The 23,278-nt window shown below is 41.9% G+C and overlaps 1 long non-coding RNA gene and 2 pseudogenes across 3 annotated transcripts; 1 reads left to right on the top strand and 2 right to left on the bottom strand.

Moving 5' to 3' along the window:
• Positions 1 to 6,329: 6,329 nt before the first annotated feature.
• On the top strand, positions 6,330 to 10,388 carry LOC119356864. Of its 3 annotated transcripts, none has more exons than XR_005172073.1 (4): positions 6,330 to 6,690; positions 6,774 to 6,842; positions 6,919 to 9,873; positions 10,038 to 10,388. It is a non-coding gene; the product is annotated as an uncharacterized LOC119356864 (long non-coding RNA). The 3 variants fall into 3 exon arrangements; XR_005172072.1 differs by having other exon boundaries at positions 6,330 to 6,842; positions 6,919 to 7,075; positions 7,148 to 9,873; XR_005172071.1 differs by having other exon boundaries at positions 6,330 to 6,842.
• A 2,885-nt stretch (positions 10,389 to 13,273) lies between these two features.
• LOC119358290 lies at positions 13,274 to 13,820 on the bottom strand (annotated as a pseudogene).
• A 6,078-nt stretch (positions 13,821 to 19,898) lies between these two features.
• LOC119358289 lies at positions 19,899 to 21,255 on the bottom strand (annotated as a pseudogene).
• Between the last annotated feature and the right edge of the window lie 2,023 nt (positions 21,256 to 23,278).

The raw sequence follows: 23,278 nt of genomic DNA, 5'->3' as shown, positions 1-23,278 counted from the left end.
CTCAACACTCATTGGACTGCATACATCAGTATGTATTATTTCCAATAAGTCAGTTGCTCGCTCCATTGTTCCGGAGAATGGAGTTTTAGTCATCTTTCCCATAAGGCATGGTTCGCAAGCATCAAGTGATTCATAATCAAGTGATTCCAAAATCCCATCAGCATGGAGTTTCTTCATGTGCTTTATACCAATATGAACTAAACTGCAGTGCCATAAATAAGTTGCATTATCATTATTAACTTTGCATCTTTTGGCTTCAATATTATGAATATGTGTATCACTACGATCGAGATCCAACAAACTATTTTTATTGGGTGTATGACCATCAAAGGTTTTATTCATGTAAACAGAACAACAATTATTCTCTGACTTTAAATGAATAACCGTATTGCAATAAACATGATCAAATCATATTCATGCTCAACGCAAACGCCAAATAACATTTATTTAGGTTTAACTCTAATCCCGAAAGTATAGGGAGTGTGCAATGATGATCATATCAATCTTGGAACCACTTCCAACACACATCGTCACTTCACCCTCAACTAGTCTATGTTTATTCTGTAACTCCTGTTTCGAGTTACTAATTTTTAGCAACTGAACAAGTATCAAATACCCAGGGGCTACTATAAACACTAGTAAGGTACACATCAATAACCTGTATATCAAATATACCCTTGTTCACTTTGCCATCCTTCTTATCCACCAAATATTCAGGGCATTTCCGCTTCCAGTGACCATTTCCTTTGCAGTAGAAGCACTCAGTTTCAGGCTTTAGTCTAGCTTTGGGCTTCTTCATGGAAGTGACAACTTGCTTGCCATTCTACATGAAGTTCCCTTTCTTTCTCTTTGCCCTTTTCTTGAAACTACTGGTCTTATTAATCATCAACACTTGATGCTCTCTCTTGATTTCTACCTTCATCGATTTCATCATCATGAAAAGCTCAGAAATTGTTTTGTCATCCCTTGCATACTATAGTTCATCATGAAGTTCTTCTAACTTGGTGATGGTAACTAGAGAATTCTGTCAATCACTATTTTATCTGGAAGATTAACTCCCACTTGATTCAAGCGATTGTAGTACCCAGACAATCTGAGCACATGCTCACTGCTTGAGCTATTCTCCTCCATCTTTTAGCTATAGAACTTGTTGGAGACTTCATATCTCTTAACTCGGGTATTTGCTTGAAATATTAACTTCAACTCCTGGAACATCTCATATGGTCCATGACGTTCAAAACATCTTTGAAGTCCCGATTCTAAGCCGTTAAGCATGGTGCACTAAACTATCAAGTAGTCATCATATTGAGCTAGCCAAACGTTCATAACATCTGCATCTTCTCCTGCAATAGGTCTGTCACCTAGCGGTGCATCAAGGACATAATTCTTCTGCGCAACAATGAGGATAATACTGAGATCATGGATCCAATCCGCATCATTGCTACTAACATCTTTCAACTTAGTTTTCTCTAGGAACATATCAAAAATAAAATAGGGGAGCTAAACGCGAGCTATTGATCTACAACATAGATATGCTAATACTACTAGGACTAAGTTCATGATAAATTAAAGTTCAATTAATCAAATTACTTAAGAACTCCCACTTAGATCGACATCCCTCTAATCATCTAAGTGATCACGTGATCCAAATCAACTAAACCATGTCCGATCATCACGTGAGATGGAGTAGTTTTCAATGGTGAACATCACTATGTTGATCATATCTACTATATGATTCACGCTCGACCTTTCGGTCTCCAGTGTTCCGAGGCCATATCTGCATATGCTAGGCTCGTCAAGTTTAACTGAGTATTCTGTGTGTGCAAAACTGGCTTGCACCCGTTGTAGATGGACGTAGAGCTTATCACACCCGATCATCACGTGGTGTCTGGGCATGACGAACTTTGGCAACGGTGCATACTCAGGGAGAACACTTTTATCTTGAAATTTAGTGAGAGATTATCTTATAATGCTACCATCAATCAAAGCAAGATAAGATGCATAAAAGATAAGCATCGCATGCAATCAAAATATGTGACATGATATGGCCATCATCATCTTGTGCCTTTGATCTCCATCTCCAAAGCATTGTCATGATCTCCATTGTCACCGACATGACACCGTGATCTCCATCATCTTGATCTATATCAATGTGTCGTCACATGTTCGTCTCGCCAACTATTGCTCTTGCAACTATAGCTATCGCATAGCGATAAAGTAAAGCAATTATTTGGCACTTGCATCTTATGCAATAAAGAGACAACCATAAGGCTTCTGCCAGTTGCCGATAACTTCAACAAAACATGATCATCTCATACAACAACTTATATCTCATCACATCTTGACCATATCACATCACAACATGCCCTGCAAAACAAGTTAGACATCCTCTACTTTGTTGTTGCAAGTTTTACGTGGCTGCTACGGGCTGAGCAAGAACCGTTCTTACCTACGCATCAAAACCACAACAATAGTTCGTCAAGTTAGTGCTACTTTAACCTTCTCAAGGACCGGGCGTAGCCACACTCGGTTCAACTAAAGTTGGAGAAACTGACACCCGCCAGCTACCTGTGTGCAAAGCACGTCGATAGAACCAGTCTCGCGTAAGCGTACGCGTAATGTCGGTCTGGGCCGCTTCATCCAACAATACCGCCGAACCAAAGTATGACATGCTAGTAAGCAGTATGACTTGTATCGCCCACAACTCACTTGTGTTCTACTCGTGCATATAACATCTACGCATAAAACCAGGCTCGAATGCCACTGTTGGGGACCGCAGTAATTTTAAAAAAAATCCTAAGCACACACAAGATCATGGTGATGCATAGCAATGAGATGGGAGAGTGTGTCCACGTACCCTCATAGACCGAAAGCGGAAGCATTAGCACAACGCGGTTGATGTAGTCGTACGTCTTCACGATCCGACCGATCAAGTATCGAACGCACGACACCTCCGAGTTCAGCACACGTTCAACTCGATGACGTCCCTCGAACTCCGATCCAGCCGAGCTTTGAGGGAGAGTTCCGTCAGCACGACGACGTGGTGACGATGTTGATGTTCTACTGTCGCAGGGCTTCGCCTAAGCACCACTACAATATTATCGAGGTGGACTATGGTGGAGAGGGGCACCGCACACGGCTAAAAGATCCAAGAGATCAATTGTTGTGTCTATGGGGTGCCCCTCTCCTCAGTATATAAAGGAAGGGTGGAGAGGGCCGGACAAAGGGAGGAGGCGCGCCCTAGGGGTGAGTCCTACTCCCACCGGGAGTAGGACTCCTCCTTTTCCTATTTGGAGAGGGAGAGGGAAGGAAGAGGAAGGAGGGAGGAAGGAAAGGGGGGGCCGGCCCCCTCCCAATTCGGATTGGGCTTGGGGGGGCGCCCCCTCTCTTAATCCTTTCCCCTCCTTTCCACTAAAGCCCATTAAGGCCCAAATACCTCCTGGGGGTTCCGATAACCTCCCGGTGCTCTGGTATTATTCGGATCTCACCCGGAACCATTCCGGTATCCAAATATAGTCGTCTAATATATCGATCTTTACGTCTCGAACATTTCGAGACTCCTCGTCATGTCCATGATCACATCCGGACTCCTAACTATCTTCGGTACATCAAAAACTATAAACTCATAATATAACCGTCATCGAACTTTAAGCGTGCGGACCCTACGGGTTCGAGAACTATGTAGACATGACCGAGACACGTCTCCGGTCAATAACCAATAGCGGAACCTGGATGCTCATATTGGCTCCTACATATTCTACGAAGATCTTTATTGGTCAAACTGCATAACAACATACGTTTGTTCCCTTTGTCATCGGTATGTTACTTACCCGAGATTCGATCGTCGGTATCTCAATACCTAGTTCAATCTCGTTACCGGCAAGTCTCTTTACTCATTCCATAACACATCATCTCGCAACTAACTCATTAGTTGCAATGCTTGCAAGGCTTAAGTGATGTGTATTACCGAGTGGGCCCAAAGACACCTCTCTGACAATCGGAGTGACAAATCCTAATCTCGAAATACACCAACCCAACAAGTACCTTCGGAGACACTTGTAGAGCACCTTTATAATCACCCAGTTATGTTGTGACGTTTGGTAGCACACAAAGTGTTCCTCCGGTAAACGGGAGTTGCATAATCTCATAGTCATAGGAACATGTATAAGTCATGAAGAAAGCAATAGCAACAAACTAAACGATCAAGTGCTAAGCTAACAGAATGGGTCAAGTCAATCACATCATTCTCCTAATGATGTGATCCCGTTAATCAAATGGCAACTCTTTGTCTATGGCTAGGAAACATAACCATCTTTGATCCATGATCTAGTCAAGTAGAGGCATACTAGTGATACTCTGTTTGTCTATGTATTCATTCATGTATCATGTTTCCGGTTAATACAATTCTAGCATGAATAATAAACATTTATTATGATATAAGGAAATAAATAATAACTTTATTATTGCCTTTAGGGCATATTTCCTTCAAGATCCGCTCTTCGCACAACCTCGCGCCCGCCAACCGTAGAAGGGATCCCAGTGACCCCATAGGTGTCATTTCCACCGACAATATCACTGTGATACAATTTTGAATGTGTATGCTTATGTGAGAAAAGGCCACATCGAGTGAAGATTTTTGTGTCCAAATGAAGCTGAAAAACTGTTGATTGATGTATCTGTGTACCTGAATTTTTGAAACAATACCTCTCTATTTACATAAAAAAACATGTGTCTCGTTTCAGGAAGCTGGGACTGAAGGGGAAGAGAGCTATGTCCAAGGGAACTTTTCTGTCGATAATCATGAATATTCAGATGGTTTGTTTCATGTTGATGACGCGATGCAAAATGATTCAGATGACGGGGATGTTTCATCGCAGCCACTACCACCCTATGTTGGCATGGTGTTTGACACAATTGAGGATGCCAAGAAATTCTACAATGACTATGCCTTCAAGTTGGGGTTCGGCACACATATATCTTCTACAAAGTACAACCAGAAGAGAGGCCAGAAACAAGAGGATGTGTTAATGATCAAGAGGGTCTTTGGGTGTGTGCACGCTAGAAAGCCCGATAAACCGGAAACAAGTCGCCAGGGGAAGTTCTTGGTCCTAGTCCAAGATGTTTTGCATTCCCTGTGCTTGAGCAAAAAACATTCATAATTTCCTTTCATTGTTGCAACCTTGATGATGTATTTAGATTCTATTTCAATTTGGAAAACGTATGTTACACTAAAACAGAAAAAAATAAGAGATCTCATATTTGGACTTGAGACATTCACGATAGCTCACATTTTGTCTTTTGAATTTTTTTGAGGTATGTGCCATATTTCCAGTACTACTCCATCACAGAATGTGTTGTTTGTTATATGATTCATGTTGTACATTTTGTCCTCCTTGGCATATACATGAACCTGGCATATACATGAATGTACCGTTTGCTTCATGTTGTGACACCATGTTTTTACTGCTCAGAAAAGCTATTCTATAGATGACTGATGATACATGATGGTTTCATTGTGCATTCTTGCTACAACATGTTTCCCTAGAGCACATAATAATACAAGTAGGATTCATTGTTTCAGCAAAAAAATACCAATAAGGAAGGAAACAAACTACAAAAAAGCCAGTCATTTTCATTGCCAACTCTGCATCCACCTATAGTTCACATTGATAGCTAAGCATGGCTAATGCTCCAGCATTTTCAAGAAAAGAGGGGAAAAGGGGACATGCCCCAGCATGATACATGCTCCAGCTTGAGTTTCGCAAAAAGACAACTAGCTAGTTAACAGAAACTTGTTGTTTCAGTTACATAAAAGACTGTAGAGTACACAAGGACCTGCAAAAGCCTAAAAACTAAACTAGCAAGATCTTGTTTCGGAAACAGCATCTTCTACGAGCTTCTCAACAGTTTCTAGAACTCTTCGGCTGAGTTGACTGTGTTTTGAGGATGTTTGAATAGCTTCGCCACAACGAATCACTACACCACGACACTACATTCCCTACAGACATATGTTGGGAAAAGTCACTTTCACCGACCGACTGTTGGTTGGAAAAACATGTGACGAACAATCGGTCGGGAAAACTTGTAAACAGGAACGGACAGTCGGTCGGGAATGTGAGCACAATTATTGTCAAACGATGGGTCGGGAAAGCTCTAAAGCCCATCCATACATCGGTCGGGAAATAACCCCGACCAACGGTCTGTAGGAAATGGGCCAGCGCGCGCGTACAGAAATTTTAGCGCCCCCTTTTGGCCCAAAGCCCGCGAAATGTTTCCCCACAACACATTAGTCACCACGCACGGGAGAGGCAAATCCCTATCCCCTTTCTCATTCCCCACGCGCGCCACCATGGGCACCCGCCGCTGGCCTCTCCACCCGGCGTTCGCGCTACCCTGCCCCCCGCACTACCCTGCTGGCTTGCTGCTCCCACACGCTCAAACCCTCTGCTCAACCCCGGTGCTCTCTCCTCACCTCGTCGTCGTCACGGCGGGCACCGTGTAGATCTGGGGCTTAATTTGCTGCAGATCCCAGGAGCGACGGGGCTTAACCTGCTGCAGACGGGGGAGACAGGGCGGGCGCCGTGACGGAGCACTCCCTAGAGGCGCTGGTGCTTACCTCTCGTGGAAGCTTTCAGGGTTGGGATCCCGGCGAGCGACGTCATCAGCTCCGGCACTTACCTCGACTCCCAGGTTCCCGTTCCTCCTTGCAAAAAGAGAGACTTGACTAGAGTATCACCTGTTCATCTTTCACCTTTTTTGTCCCATCCTCCTAGATGAGCATGGCAGAAGAAAGTGACGAGATTGCTACTAAGACAAGGCTGTTGTCACTTGAACTGTTGCAGGTTAGTTTACATCCTGGAGGCTGCTAATTTTGATTTTGTTTGTTTAGATGATATCTGCTGATTCTTTTACCTTCAGGGATTGTTACACTTGCGCCCGTGCATACGTGCTCATGTGCCTCCATGTGTGGCTCTCTAATCAGATCCAACCACTGCCTCCCTATACAGCAGGGGCCAAACTATGCGCCGCCCTACGCATAGTCGGATCTCTAATCAGATGAGCTGCCTCCACTATTGTACGCATGTTAAGCTGGGACGATAAAATTGCATGTGGCAAGTGATTGACCATCTACTGATTGATTTTGCAGATCTGGCAATCTGGATAGCTAAATATGTTATATAGCGGCCTCTATGATTTAGGACGTCCTCTTTTTCGGGAAATGATTCAAGGCATCTGAAACATGTGGAGAAACATATATAGCATTAGATAATTAATCTCACGGTTGGTCATATTATGATGCTCAGTAAACTTAAATAAGTTATACGGTTAACTTTTATGTCTTTGTCGTGCTTCCCAGAAAAGATAATGGTAATCGCAATAATATGCCACTATTTATGAAGAAAAACACTTGTATGTACTGTATTTGCAGCACTCAGTTGCATGGTTCTCTTGGTTCTTTAAAATATATAGGTTAACTTGAGCTAATTTCTTAGCATGTGTATGAGCATAGTTACGAGGCATCCAAAGCAAGGAGAGGTTAATTTCTTAGCATGTGTATGAGCATAGTTACAAATGTATGGGATGAACAGAACAATTTCCAATTTGACCCGTATTTGGTCACACAAGGTTAGCTTTTCTATAGCTTTTATTGATGAATTTGAAAATTATATGAGAAAAATAGGCGAATGTATGCTTCTTTAATGCTTCTTTAATCATGCATATTGATTATAACAGTCTTATGCTATTTGAACCTTTTCACTATGCTTTGTACATATAACTTATACTATGCGCAAATATATTGTTTCCATGTAAGAAAAAATGATAAATAAAAATTAAGTCAAAAAATACATACAATGCCTTCTGAATCTGAGCAATATCCCCACAATTTTTTTCTGTATCACAAAGAGACCACCATGATGAGTATGTGTTCCAATGAGCAAGTGGTGCTAGCGTAACTCATGAATAAGGGAACACTATATCAAGGCTGTGAAGAAGGCTACCATCGAGACAAAGAGCGAGCACCCCAAGGGTTAATGCGTGGCGTAGAAGGTTATCAAAAGAACTACGTCATTTTTTTAAATTAATTTCCTAGATAAGTACACTCGCACATGCATCTTTGCGACAAATAAAAACTGCACTACTCTCTCTCTCTCTCTCATCTAATGTTATCAGAAGTACTAATTGTGGATTTCATCGCTATTTTCTCCAAAAACTCTATTTAGTATCCCTTCCAATGTAAGTTTATTACTATGTGATTAGAGAAATAAAGAGGTATATGCGCATACTGTAAGATCATGATCAGTGGTGTACAGAAATCCTATGAAGTGAAATACACAACGTATTTTATATATACTATCTGTGGTTAAATTCCAATGTATGTATATTAAGATATTTGTTAGAAGTGTCATTAATGCAAACCATTGTGCTGTAATACTTCACGCAGGATATCTAAAGGGAACTCTTTTAAATTATGGTCTTATTCTACAACTATGATTAAGGGAGTATGCACGGGTTGATGAAAATGTCGCACAATTAATTCTATGTTGTATCACCCAATGGACAGCAGCTTCCTTGACTTTATTTTGTTCTCATCTAGTGGCATGGTATTCTGCCATGTTCCCTTGTCTTTATGTACAGTTTCGATGTCCAGTGAAAAGACCAAATCATTTACTTAGTCGCTCTTGGCCTGTTCTGCTATCATGGTTTTACTGATGTTCACATTCCAAATTAACAATTAGTTGCTAGTGGGTGTTGTCCTTGCTGAAATGCTCACTTTATGGATTCCAAAGCTTCTTTGTTTACATCTGAGCGTTGGAGTGCTTCCAATTAAAGGACTTGTATTATTATGCATGGCTAATTAATACACTTCTATAACTATGGAATTTTGATATTTGTTGTACTAAAACTCCACTATGACAACCGGTGCACAACAACAACTTTGTAATCCATGTGCAGCTTCTAGGTTCCGGCTTTGTAGTGTGCATCATATCTAGCTAAAAAATGTAATGATGTGAAACTATGTTAGATCTTGCTGGTGTGCTGCTTGTCAACCTTGCTATGTTGTTGTCTGCTGAATTCTGGGTGTACATCGACGCAAATGAACATGGAAACAACTTCAGAACTATTCTTCACATTTTTTTTACTAAAAATTCGAACCACTGAACATGATCACTTCCATATCTCTGAAATGAGAATTTACTCAAGTTTCTATTCTGCTAGCGATAGTTTTGTTGTCATGTTCATATAAGAAAATGCCAAATACAAATGGCCTTCATTAGCATTACTATATTAGCAACACAATATGTAGTAGCAAACCCCAACATAAATGATATCTTTAGTTCCTATGACAGATATAGATGGATTATTAGTTCATAAAGCAAGCGATACAGCAAAAAACTAAGTGTTATGTATTTGTGAATCAGAAAAAGGTGAACTCTCTCTCTCTCTCTCTCTCTAGGGTCTCTTGAACATATTCACTTCTTCCTGCATGATTTCTCTCCCCTTTTTAGATTTATTTTTGTGTTTGCCAACTTCGTAGTTTTACTTATATTCCAGTGAGCTCTGTTCTATACTGGTGTAGTTATGTTTGTAATGTTTTTTCTCCTTGTGTGCTGATTTTGCAATGGTAATTGGTTTCTGTACTCTGCAAGCCTCATGATACTAATTGAAATATCCTTTATCATGTTGCAGATGCTTAGCAAATGCTTTCGCTGCTACCTGTTCTTAATCAGTTGCTACTTTTTCTTAATCATCCGATTTCTTACTCCTTTCATTTATGTAGGAATGGCATGTAGGTAGTTATCCCCCATGGGCACATAGACCAGGATACATTGTATCTCAGGATATAGGAAACACAAAAGAGGTGTGCTAAAGGTACGCGCCCTTCTAAAATTTCTAGAAGGGTACCCCTTTTCCTGTCTCAGTGGTAATGAATTATCTTCAGTTGCTTTGGTATGAAATGATGTTGAAGGCAGCTTAGAGAAAATATAATGGTCTGTAGTTGGTGCGGAATATTTATTGGGTATTTTGACTTGCAGATGTTCAAGCTGGAGAATGTTCTCCAATGGGATGAAGAACGAAGGCTTTGATGTCAAGTGCGAGAATGATGAAACGATCTTGCTGGAAAGCTGTGAGGATGGGTAGTAGTTGCCCACTACAAGGAGCCAAGGCAGATGATGTTTTGCAGAAAACAAAGTGATGAACTTTTGCTCTCAGACAATGAACTATCAAGTTTCCTCTATTTAATTAGTTACATTAGTTTATTTATAGGAAACTTGGCTGCTCATTGGTTCATAACAAATGAACTATTTATATGTGAAAATTAATGAATGTGTATGACTATTGTTTGGTTCTGGTTTAATATTGTTGAATGATGCATGTTATTGTTATGTACGAATATGTAACTTGATGGACATTCTGTTGGTAACGTGAAATCCTGCTATGGGAGGGCTAACAGATGTTGGTCGGCAAAACATACCTTGTCAGACCAGGAAAGGCTAATGCTTGGCCCCATAGGATGTTGGTCGGGAAAGAAGAACCTATCAGATAGTCGGTCGGGAAATCTCTTGGCTGCGCTAATGGATTGTTGGTCGGGAAAGATTACATTGTCTGATAGTCGGTCAGGAAAGGCCCATGGCAACCCCAACAGACTGTCGATCGGGAAAGGCCCACGGCAACCCCAACATACAGTTGGTCGGGAAAGATACACCATAGCTGACAAACAGTCGGTCGGGAAAGGGTTTTCCCATCTGGACTTTCCCCAACAGACGGTGTCGGTCGGCAATACTCTTTCCCGACCAACTGTGTGTTGGGGGAACTTGTATTCCCGACCAACCTAGTTGTTAGGGATGTAGTGTTGTGGTATAGTGAATGTTTACAAAAAGAAAACATAGAAAAACATCATTAGAAACACATGAGGTGGATGTTGATAGGAGTCATATTCACAAAACTAGTGTTTCGAAAAACAAAAAATGTTATTTAGCTACTCCCTCCTTCCATCTATATAGGGCCTAATATGTTTTTCGAGGCTAACTTTGACCAAATGTTAGAGCAATAATATATGACATGCAACTTACACAAAGCATACCGCAAAATTCGTATGTGAAAGGAGCTTTCAATGATATAATTTTCACATTATACATCTCATGTACTATTAATCTTGTCAATAGTCAAAGGCGGTCTTGAAAAACGCATTAGGCCCTATATAAATGGAGTACTAGTGTTGCATAGAAAAAATGGTTATACCGTGTTGAATGGCTTCATCGCCCTTGCTATTAGATTCCATGTATAGAATAACAAAGAATCCACAATCAAACTTGCCAAAAAAAGGTACACCTAAAAATGCTTCCTGAAACAAATGTAGAAAGTTGTGGATGCGCACATGAAAGAAAAGAAAAATGAAAAAGATAATAATATGTTGTTGATTGTTGCGGGTACCCCTTTGGGTTGAAACAATCGAACTTGTCAAGATCAAGCTTCCATAGGTTTCGTTCTCGGACCAGAGTTTTGAAGTTTGTTATCTGCACATATAATATCAGAAAAATTAAGATATAAAAATATGGCACGGTGACATCTTCTTTGATTGGCACAACATCAATTTGATACGAGAAAAATAATGAAAATGACCAAACAAAGATGGAAAAGAGCGGTGTAGTTTTCATACCAGATTGCAACATGGGTGCTCAAGGTTGCTGACGTAGTCAGGGTCGTCGCTCCTGGGGTCAAAAAACATTGAATTGTTTTTGCATCAAGTTCGCAACAACAACTTCCCAATGTCCATCCTTGACAATGGTGAAGAAGAGCTGCAATATTAACATTTTTTTCACAAACCTAGATGATGATGCACTAAAAGATAGCTGTGAAAAGATAGCTTATAGCATTATAAAAAATTCAGTAGCATAAAAACTATAAAATTCAGTCAGAAAGCTATGAACTACAGAAAACTTACCGGGCAACCGGCTGACATCCTACGAAAGCTCTCTGGAGTCGGAGATGAGGGACTTGTTCAAATCCCCATATCTAACCTACGTAGTATAGTTTACTAGATACATAATAGTCTCAGTAATCACCAATTTTAAAGATACATGAAGCAATGCGGCTTGGAACATACTCTGTTCATCCCATATTAGTTGTCACTAAAATGGATATATGTAGATGTATTTTAGTGTTAGATACATCCGTTTAAGCGATTACTACTATGGGACGGAAGGAGTAGTAGTGTTGAAAAACATGCTATCGGATGCATCATTGTACACATCAGGAGTTCTGTTTTATGGTTATTGGGAGTAATTGGTCCAAATAGAAATAGAAACAAATATCCATGTCCTGGTATTTGCCTTGTATAATTTTGAACACACCAATCTAAGAGAAATCAATCAGAATGTTTCTTGGGACAAGGCTACGATTTATTTAATTGGTAGGCATGCTATGGGGCCATTTTTCTTTATCGAGAGTAATATGTGAAGATAGATCTAGAGAAGCCTTCCGATCTTTCAAAACCATAACGATTATATTTTCCTGGGCCTTGGGTGCAACATAGGATGACACACATGACCAGGAGTATAATTGCTAGGTGGCCTCAAGTGTTGTGAATCTGCAATAACATAGAAGGTCTCAAGCCATTCGCTAAACATCCAATGTTGCTAGTATGGAGAAATACCATTATTGTTCCATAATCTGTAAGTGCCTAAAATATTCTGGTGCAAAATTTGGAGGACGATGGGAAATGAAGACTTGATCTCTTATGCAAGGAGGATGCCAATGTAAGAAGCCTTGATATTCTCAGGCGTGAGAAAGATGTCGAGGAAATAACCTTTGACCTGGTAGTCGAGGCGGAGGATTCCAAGCATGTAAGTCGTGGCCTAGTAGTCTAGGAGGACGATATGGACAATATGAGTCTTGCTCTGCTAATACCAGTGGGGCTGGCGAAAATATAGGCCATCATCTACTGGTGCATGATGAGATGAACATGATATGTCATTGATCTGAAAGAAGTGGAGGATGATGTCCATGATAAGCAAGTACCAAAGGAGGACAACGAGGGAATAAGGCTTCCATGTATGTTTTCTCAATACTTAATTCTCCCTTGCATGTATTTACCAGCGATTTTTGGTCCGGTACAACAAACTGATTAATGACTCTTTGTTTGTATCAACTATTGATGTGCCTTTCCAGAAACCATATTTTTCAAGGACACTTACTATGTGCTTCTTTTCAGGACATACATGAATATTTGAACCATATTTCTCCTATAAAGGGGATAAAAGTGTATGTCTCATTTTCCAGAGAAGCCTTCCGATATTTTAAAACCATAGCGATTGTTCCCAGACCATGGGTGCGACATGAGACTCCACACACGACTAGGAGCAGAACCGCCAGGTGGCCTCAGGTGTTGTGAATGTGCAATAATATGGTCAGTCTCAACTCATTCGCTAAACATCCAATTTTGTTGGTAAGGAGAAATACTGTTGTTGTTTTCAAGATCTATTAACGGCCTGAAATATTCTGGTGCAAAATTGTTAGGATGATGGGAAATGAAGCCTTGATGTCCAGTGCAAGTAGGATGCCAATGAAAGGTACCTTGATGTTTTAAGGCATGAGGAGGATGTCGTGGATGTAACACTTGACATGGTAGTTCAGTTGAGGTTGCGGAGCATGTAAATCATCACCTAGTAATCCAGGAGGAGTTAATGGAAAATATGAGCCTTGCTCTACTAGTACAAGAGGAGTAGCCAAAAATATAGTCCATCGTCTACTCGTGCATGAAGAGAATAAACATGTATACGATCTTTGGTCTGAAATAAGAGAAGGATGATGTCCATGATAAGAAATTACCAGAGAAGGACAATGATACGTCTCCAACGTATCTATAATTTTTGATTGCTCCATGCTATATTATCTACTGTTTTGGACATTATTGGGCTTTATTATCCACTTTTATATTATTTTTTGGGACTAACCTATTAACCGGAGGCCCAACCTAGAATTGATGTTTTTTTCCTGTTTTAGGGTTTCGAAGAAAAGGAATATCAAACGGAGTCCAAACGGAATGAAACCTTCGGGAACGTGATTTTCTCAACGAACAAGACCCGAGAGACTTGGACCTACGTCAAGAAAGAAAAGAGGAGGCCACGAGGTAGGGGGCGCGCCTACCCACCCAGGCGCGCCCTCCACCCTCATGGGCCCCTTGTTGCTCCACCGACGTAGTCCTTCCTCCTATATATACCTACGTACCCCCAAACGATCAGATACAGAGCCAAAACCCTAATTCCACCACTGTAACTTTCTGTATCCACGAGATCCCATCTTGGGGCCTGTTCTGGAGCTCCGCCGGAGGGGGCATCGATCACGGAGGGCTTCTACATCAACACCATAGCCCCTCCGATGAAGTGTGAGTAGTTTACCTCAGACCTACGGGTCCGTAATTAGTAGCTAGATGGCTTCTTCTCTCTTTTTGGACCTCAATACAATGTTCTCCCACTCTCTTGTGGAGATCTATTCGATGTAATCTTCTTTTTGCGGTGTGTTTGTTGAGATCGATGAATTGTGGGTTTATGATCAAGTCTCTCTATGAACAATATTTGAATCTTCTATGAATTCTTTTATGTATGATTGGTTATCTTTGCAAGTCTCTTTGAATTATCAGTTTGGTTTGGCCTAATAGATTGATCTTTCTTGCAATGGGAGAAGTGCTTAGCTTTGGGTTCAATCTTGCGGTGTCCTTTCCCAGTGACAGTAGGGGCATCAAGGCACGTATTGTATTGTTGCCATCGAGGATAACAAGATGGGGTTTTCTTCATATTGCATGAGTCTATCCCTCTACATCATGTCATCTTGCTTAAGGCGTTACTCTGCTTTTAACTTAATACTCTAGATGCATGCTGGATAGCGGTCGATGAGTGGAGTAATACTAGTAGATGCAGGCAGGAGTCGGTCTACTTGTCTCGGACGTGACGCCTATATACATGATCATACCTAGATATTCTCATAACTATGCTCAATTCTATCAATTGCTCAACAGTAATTTGTTCACCCACCGTAGAATACTTATGCTCTCGAGAGAAGCCACTAGTGAAACCTATGGCCCCCGGGTCTATCTTCATCATATTAATCTCCTACTACTTAGTTATTTCCTTTGCTATTTACTTTGCCTTTATTTTACTTTACATCTTTATCATAAAAATACCAAAAATATTATCTTATCATATCTATCAGATCTCACTCTCGTAAGTGGCCTTATTGGGATTGACAACCCCTATTTGCGTTGCTTGCGAGGATTTATTTGTTTTGTGCAGGTATGAGGGACTCGCGTGTAGCCTCCTACTGGATTGATACCTTGGTTCTCAAAAACCGAGGGAAATACTTACGCTACTTTGCTGCATCATCCCTTCCTCTTCGGGGAAAACCAACGCAGTGCTCAAGAGGTAGCAGACAACGATAGAATAAGACATACATGTATGTGTGGGCTAATATATAATACAAATTTACCATATATCACTTCTTGTGCTTCCCCATGAGTTCTCCTAGTTTCTTGTATTTTCATAATACTCATCTCTCCGTTGCATATATTTACCGATGGTTTTTGGTCTGGTACAACCCTAACCGATTAATGAGTCTTTGTTTGTATCAACTATCGACGTGCCTTTCCATAAACCATATTTTTCAAGGACTATTATTATGTCCTTCTGTCCGGAACATATATAAATATATGAACCTTTCTACAAAGAAGAAAAAATGTATGTTACACTTTCCAGAGAAGCCTTTCGAACTTTAACCATAGCGATTGTTCCCGAAACTTGGGTGCTACACTATACAACACACATGACCAGGAGTAGAACCGCTAGGTGGCCTCAAATGTTGTGGACCCGTAATAATATAGTCGATCTCAAGTCATTCGCTAAACATCGATTGTTGTTTGTCAAGAAAACTACCATTGTTGTTTCCAGGATCTATTAAGGGCTTGAAATATAAAAAAATCCGGTGCAAAACCGGGAGGATGATGGGAAGTGAAGCCTTGATCTCCTATGCAAAGAGGATGCCAATGAAAGATGCCTTGACCTGGTAGTTCAATTGAGGATGTCAAGCATGTAAGTTGTCACCTAGTAGTCGAGGAGGAAGATATGGTGAATATGAGCCTTGCTTTGCTAGTACAAGAGGGGGAAGCCAAAAATATAGGACATCATCTACTCGTGCATAATGAGGATGAACAAAGATCTGAAAGACCAGAAGGACGATGTCCATGATAAGCAAGTAGCACATGAGGACAACAATAGAATAAGACTTACATGTATGTGGACTAACAGATAATACACACTTACCAGATATCACTTCCTGTGCTTCCACATCACTCCCCCAAGTTTCTTATATTTTCTCAATACTTATCTCTCCCTTGCATCTGTACAACGAAACCGATTATTGGGTCTTGGTTTGTATCAACTGTTGATGTGCCTTTCCAAAAAAAATATTTGTTAATTACTATTATTGTGTCCTTCTGTCCAGGACATGCATAAATATATGAACCATATTTATCCTAGAAAGGGGACAGAGTGTATGTTACATTTTCTAGAGAAGACTTCTGTCTGTCAAAACCATAGCGATTGTTCCCATACCTTGGGGGCGACATGGCATACCACACATGACCAGGTGAAACAGCTAGGTGGCCTCAAGTGTTGAGAACCTGCAACAATATTGTTAGTCTGAAGTCATTTTCTAAACATCAAATGTTGTTGGTCGGGAGAAATACCATTGTTATTTCCATGATCTACGAAGTGTTGAAATATTCTGGTGCAAAATTGGGAGGACAATGGGAAATGAAGTTTGATCTCTTGCGCAAGGAGGATGCCAATGGAAGACGCATTTACATTCGGGGGCTTGAGGAGGATGTCAAGGATGTAACCCTTGAACTGGTAGTTTGGTTGATGATGTCGAGCATGTCATCGTTGCGTAGTAGTCCATGCGGAGGAGATGAACAATATGATCCTTGCTCTGCAAGTACCAGAATAGGATGCCAAAAATATGGGCCATCATTTACTCATGCATGAAGAGGATGAAGAAGGTATGATCATTGATCTGAAACAAGAGAAGGATGATGTCAATGATAAGCAAGTACCAGACGAGGACAATGATAGAATAAGACATACAATTATGTGGTCTAACAGATAATACAAACTTACCATATGTACCTTCTTGTGCTTCCACATGAGTTCCCTTGGTTTCTTGGATTGTCACAATACTTATCTCTCACTTGCATTTGTTCACTCGTGATTTTTGGTCCCATACAACAAAACCAATTATTGGGTCTTGGTTTGTATCAACTATTGATGTGCCTTTCCAAAAGTAGGCAAGTACCAAAGGAGGACAATGTTAGAATAAGACTTACAATTATGTGGTCTAACAGATAATAAAAACTTACCCCCCCCCCCACACACATATATATATATATATATTTCACTTCTTGTGCTTCCACATGACTTCCCCCGGTTTCTTGTTTTGTCACCATACTTATATCTCACTTGCTTGTGTTAAATGGTGATTTTTGGTTCCATACAACTGTTGGCGTGCCTTTCCAAAGGGAATATTTTTCAAGTACTATTATTATGTCCTTCTCTCTAGGACATACATAAGTATATGACCCATTTTTCTCCTAGAAAGGGGGAAAAGTGTATGTTGTATTTTCCAGAGGAGCCTTCCGATCTTTAAAAAACATAGCAATTATTGACCATGGGTGCGACATGAAAGAACAACTCACGATGAGGAGTAGAACCACTAGATGGACTCAAGTGTTGTGAAGCTGCTATAATATAGTTGGTCTCAAGTCATTCGCCAAACATCCAATGTTGTTGGTCAGGACAAATACCGTTGTTGTTTCCATGATCTATTAAGGGCATAAAATATTCTAGCGCAAAACTGGGAGCATGATGGAAAGTGAAGCCTTTATCTCCAGTGCAACGAGGATGCCAATGAGAGATGCCTTGACATTCTGGGCATGGAGAATGTCGAGGATGTATCCCTTGACCTTGTTGTTCAGTTGAGGATGACAAACATGTAGGTTGTCACCTAATTGTCTCAGAGGAGGTTATGTACTAAGGCTTTCTCTACAAGTACTAGTGGGGGACGCTAAAAGTATAGGCCATCGTCTACTCATGCATAAAGAGGATGAACATCATATTATTGTTCATCTAAAAGAAGACAAGGTGGATGTCCATGATAAGAAAGTACCAGAGGAGGAAGATAATAGAATAAGACTTACTAACAGATAATACAAACTTACCTTATATCACTTCTTGTGCTTTCACATGAGTTCCCCCGGTATCTTGTATTGTCACAATACTTATCTCTCCCTTGCATGTGTTTAGCAGTGATTTTTGGTCCCATACAGCAAATTGGATTATTGAGTCTTGGTTTGTATCGATTGTTGACGTTCCTTTCCAAAACCCATGTTTTTATAGGACTATTATTATGTCCTTCTATCCGAGACATACATAAATATATGAACCACTTTTCTCCTAGAAAGGGGGAGAAGTGTATGTTTCATTTTCCAGAGAAGCCTTCTGATCTTTGAAAACCATAGCGATTGTTCCTCGACCTTGGGTACAATATGGGACACAACTGACGACCAGGAGTAGAACCGTAGGTGGCCTCAAGTGTTGTGAACCTGCAATAATATAGTCGGTCTCAAGCCTTTCGCTAAACATAAAATGTCATTGGTTAGGAGAAATACCATGGTTGTTTCCATGATTTATAAAGGCTTGAAATATTCTGGTGCAAAATTAGGAGGGCTATGGAAAATCAAGCCTTGCTCTCCTGCGCAAGAAGGATGCCAATGAAAGACGCCATGACATTCTGGTGCATGAGAATGATGTCGAGGATGTAACCCTTGACCTGGTAGTTTGGTTGAGGATGTCAAGCATGTAATCGTCACCTAATACTCCATGAGACGATATGAACAATATGATCCTTGCTCTGCTAGTACCAGAGGAGGACGCCAGAAATATAGGCCATCCTCTACTATGCATGAAGAGGATGAAGAGGGTATAATCACTGGTCTAAAACAAGAGAAGGATGATGTCAATGATAAGCAAGTACCAAAGGAGCACAACGATAGAATATGACTTGGTCTAACAGATAATACAAACTTACCATATGTCCCTTCTTGTGCTTGCACATGAGTTCCCTTGTTTTCTTCTATTGTGACAATACTTATCTCTCACTTGCATGTGTTTAGTGGTGATTTTTGGTCCCATACAACGAAATCGATTATTCGGTGTTGGTTTGCATCAACTATTGATGTGCCTTTCCAAAAGCAAGCAAGTACCAAAGGAGGACAACCATAGAATAAGACTTACAATTATGTGCTCTAACAAATAATACAAACTTACCATATATATATATCACTTCTTGTGCTTCCACATGGCTTCCCCTAGTTTCTTGTTTTGTCACCATACTTATCTCTCACTTGCTTGTGTTTAATGGTGGTTTTTGGTCCCCATCAGCCATTCTTGTGGCGGTTCTATCTGCCGGGAGAACCACTATCCCGACAGTTTGTCTGGCCTTTAAAGAGCCTTCTCCCGACAATTTTTCTGTCCTTACATCAGTATTGTGGTGTAGTGGATTATTGGGTCTTGGTTTGTGTCAACTGTTGGCATGCCTTTCCAAAGGGAATATTTTTCGAGGACTATTTTTATGTCCTTCTCTCCGGGACATACATAAGTATATGACCCATTTTCCTCCTAGGAAGGGGGAAAAGTCTATGTTCTATTTTCCAAAGAAGCCTTCCGATCTTTAAAAACCATATCAATTGTTGACCCTGGGTGAGACATGAAACACAACTCACGATAAGGAGTAGAACCACTAGCTGGACTCAAGTGTTGTGAAGCTGCTATAATATAGTCAGACTCAAGTCATTCGCTAAACATCCAATGTTGTTGGTCAGGACAAATACCGTTGTTGTTTCCATGATCTATTAAGGGCATAAAATATTCTAGCACAAAACTGGGAGTATGATGGGAAATGAATCCTTTATCTCTCGTGCAAGGATGATGCCAATGAGAGATGCCTTGACATTCTGGGCATGAGGAGGATGTCGAGGATGTATCCCTTGACCTTGTAGTTTAGTTGAGGATGACGAACATGTAAATTGTCACCTAATAGTCTAGGAGGAGTATATGTACTAAGGCTTTCTCCACAAGTACTAGTGTGGGATGCTAAAAGTATAGGCCATTGTCTACTCGCGCATAAAGAGGATGAACATCATATTATCGTTGATCTCAAAGAAGATAAGGTTAATGTCCATGATAAGTAGGTACTAGAGGAGGAAGACAATATAATAAGACTTACTAACACATAATACAAACTTACCTTATATCACTTCATGTGCTTTCACATGAGAGTTCCCCCAGTATCCTGTATTTTCACAATACTTATCTCTCCCTTCCATGTGTTTAAGAGTGATTTTTGGTTCCATACAACGAAACCGATTATTGAGTCCTTGTTTGTATCGACTGTTGACGTTCCTTTACAAAACCCATGTTTTTACAGGACTATTATTATGTCCTTCTACCCGAGACATACATAAATATATGAACCACTTTTCTCCTAGAAAGTGGGAGGAGTGTATGTTTCATTTTCCAGAGAAGCCTTCCGATCTTTCAAAACCATAGCGATTGTTCCTCGACCTTGGGTGCAATATGGGACACAACTCATGACCAGGAGTAGAACCGCTAGGTGGCCTCAAGTGTTGTGAACCTGCAATAATATAGTCGGTCTCAAGCCTTTCGCTAAACATAAAGTGTCTCTGGTTAGGAGAAATACCATTGTTGTTTCCATGATTTATAAAGGCTTGAAATATTCTGGTGCAAAATTAGGAGGGCTATTGGAAATCAAGCCTTGCTCTCCTGCGCAAGAAGGATGCCAATGAAAGACGCCATGACATTCTGGTGCATGAGAAGGATGTCGAGGATGTAACCCTTGACCTGGTAGTTTGGTTGAGGATGTCGAGCATGTAATCGTCACCTAATACTCCATGAGGACGATATGAACAATATGATCCTTGCTCTGCTAGTACCAGAGGAGGACGCCAGAAATATAGGCCATCCTCTACTGTGCACGAGGAGGATGAAGAGGGTATAATCATTGATCTGAAACAAGAGAAGGATGATGTCAATCATAAGCAAGTACCAAAGGAGCACAACGATAGAATACGACTTGGTCTAACAGATAATACAAACTTACCATATGCCCCTTCTTGTACTTCCACATGAGTTCCCTTGTTTTCTTGTATTGTGACAATACTTATCTCTCACTTGCATGTGTTTAGTGGTGATTTTTGGTCCCGTACAACGAAATCGATTATTTGGTCTTGGTTTGCATCAACTATTGATGTGCATTTCCAAAAGCAAGCAAGTACCAAAGGAGGACAACCATAGAATAAGACTTACAATTATGTGCTCTAACAAATAATACAAACTTACCACATATATATATCACTTCTTGTGCTTCCACATGACTTCCCCTGGTTTCTTGTTTTGTCACCATACTTATCTCTCACTTGCTTGTGTTTAATGGTGATTTTTGGTCCTCGACGGCCGTTCTCGTGGCGGTTCTATCTGCCGGGAGAACCACTATCCTGATAGTTTGTCTGCCCTTTAAAGAGCCTTCTCCCGGCAATTTTGCTGTCCTTACATCAGTACTGTGGTGTAGTGGATTATTGGGACTTGGTTTGTGTCAACTATTGGCATGCCCTTCCAAAGGGAATATTTTCCGAGGACTATTATTATGTCCTTCTCTCCGGGACATACATAAGTATATGACCCATTTTTCTCCTAGAAAGGGGGAAAAGTGTATGTTCTATTTTCCAGAGAAACCTTCCGATCTTTCAAAACCATATCAATTGTTGACCCTGGGTGAGACATTGTAACGCCCGGATAATTAGGCTACAGTAAAACTCTTCTAATGATGCCATGTCATCCGTGTTACTGTTGCTAATCAAGTGGTAGTTCAAAATCATTGCAATTCAAAATATGAATTAGTGACAAACACCCTAAGTTTTCAAAAGGCAAAGCGAAAATGTTCGGGGGTTGCCAAATATTGCACTGGTAATTATGGTGAAGCAAACACCATTTTATAAAATGCCTAAATGCCCTAAAACTAAATAAAACAGAAAGGGAAAATAAATAAAAGAAAGAGATTAAAAAAACAAAACAAAAGGGGGGGGGAAGCCCCCTGGACCAGGCAGCCCAACCCACCCGCACGGCCACCGCCCAACCCCCTGGCCCGCAGTCAGCCTGGCCGGCCCAGCCGGCCCAGCTCCCACACCGCGTCCCCTTCCCCTGTTCCCCCGACCCGGGTCGGAACAGGGCACGTCCCAGCCGAACCCACCTCGCCGGCGACGAGGCGAGGGGATAAGGACGCCGACGCCGCGCCCTTCGGTCTCTCCTCCCACTCGCCCCACTCTCCCCTCGGTCCTTGCGCCTTCCCCCTCAGATCCACCGCGCTTCCCTTCGTTCCCCTCCGTAACCGAGCGCCGCCGTCGCCATGGCTGCGCCATAACCGCGGCCACCGGCCACCCCGCGCCTCGCTAGCACGTCCACGAGACGCGTCGACGACCTCTACTTCAGCTACGCCTCGCCATCGAGCTCGAGGAGCACCGCAGGCCACGGATCGAGTCGTCTGCTTCCTCGACGGCCGCCGGCGATCCCCTTCCTCCCCGGCGAGCTCTGCTGCTCCTAAGCCACCACGGGTCTTTCTTGACCACTCGGTGAGCTCCACTCCGTCCTCTCCCCCTCTCCTTCTTCGCCTCACGGTGCCCTAGCTAGCTACCGCCGAAGCACCCGACCGCGCCGCCGCCTGCACGCGTCGCCGGCGCCCTTCCGGTGGCCAAATGGTCACGGGGCCGAGTCCTTTGTGCTCAGCGCGTCGCGCAGCTCCCCCCTGGCCTTCCCGTTAGCCCCGAAGCGCGCGGTGTCGCCATCTTCATTTCGCGCCCGAACCACCTCACCGCCGACGAGCTCGTGGCGCTCGACTCCGGCCACCACCGCCTCTACAACCACCCCCACTCACTTCGCCGTCGTCTTGCCGTTCGAACGCGACCGGTCCCGCTCGGTTTGGTGCCCTATGGGCGAAACCCGCCACTATCCCGAGCCGCGCCGCCGCGAAAACGGACTCGCCGGCGTCTAAACGCCGGCCGGCTGATGTGGCATGCGTGGGGTCCACCCCCTGGGTCACTGCCTGTGGGCTTGGGGCCCCAACTGGCCAAGTTGACCGGGTCAACTACGCTGATGTG

The sequence above is a fragment of the Triticum dicoccoides genome, chromosome 2A, assembly GCF_002162155.2.
Source record: "Triticum dicoccoides isolate Atlit2015 ecotype Zavitan chromosome 2A, WEW_v2.0, whole genome shotgun sequence".
NCBI classification, from domain to species: Eukaryota; Viridiplantae; Streptophyta; class Magnoliopsida; order Poales; family Poaceae; genus Triticum; species Triticum dicoccoides.
The sequence above is the reverse complement of the archived record's forward strand: the minus strand, read 5'-3'. Positions and strand labels throughout refer to the sequence as shown.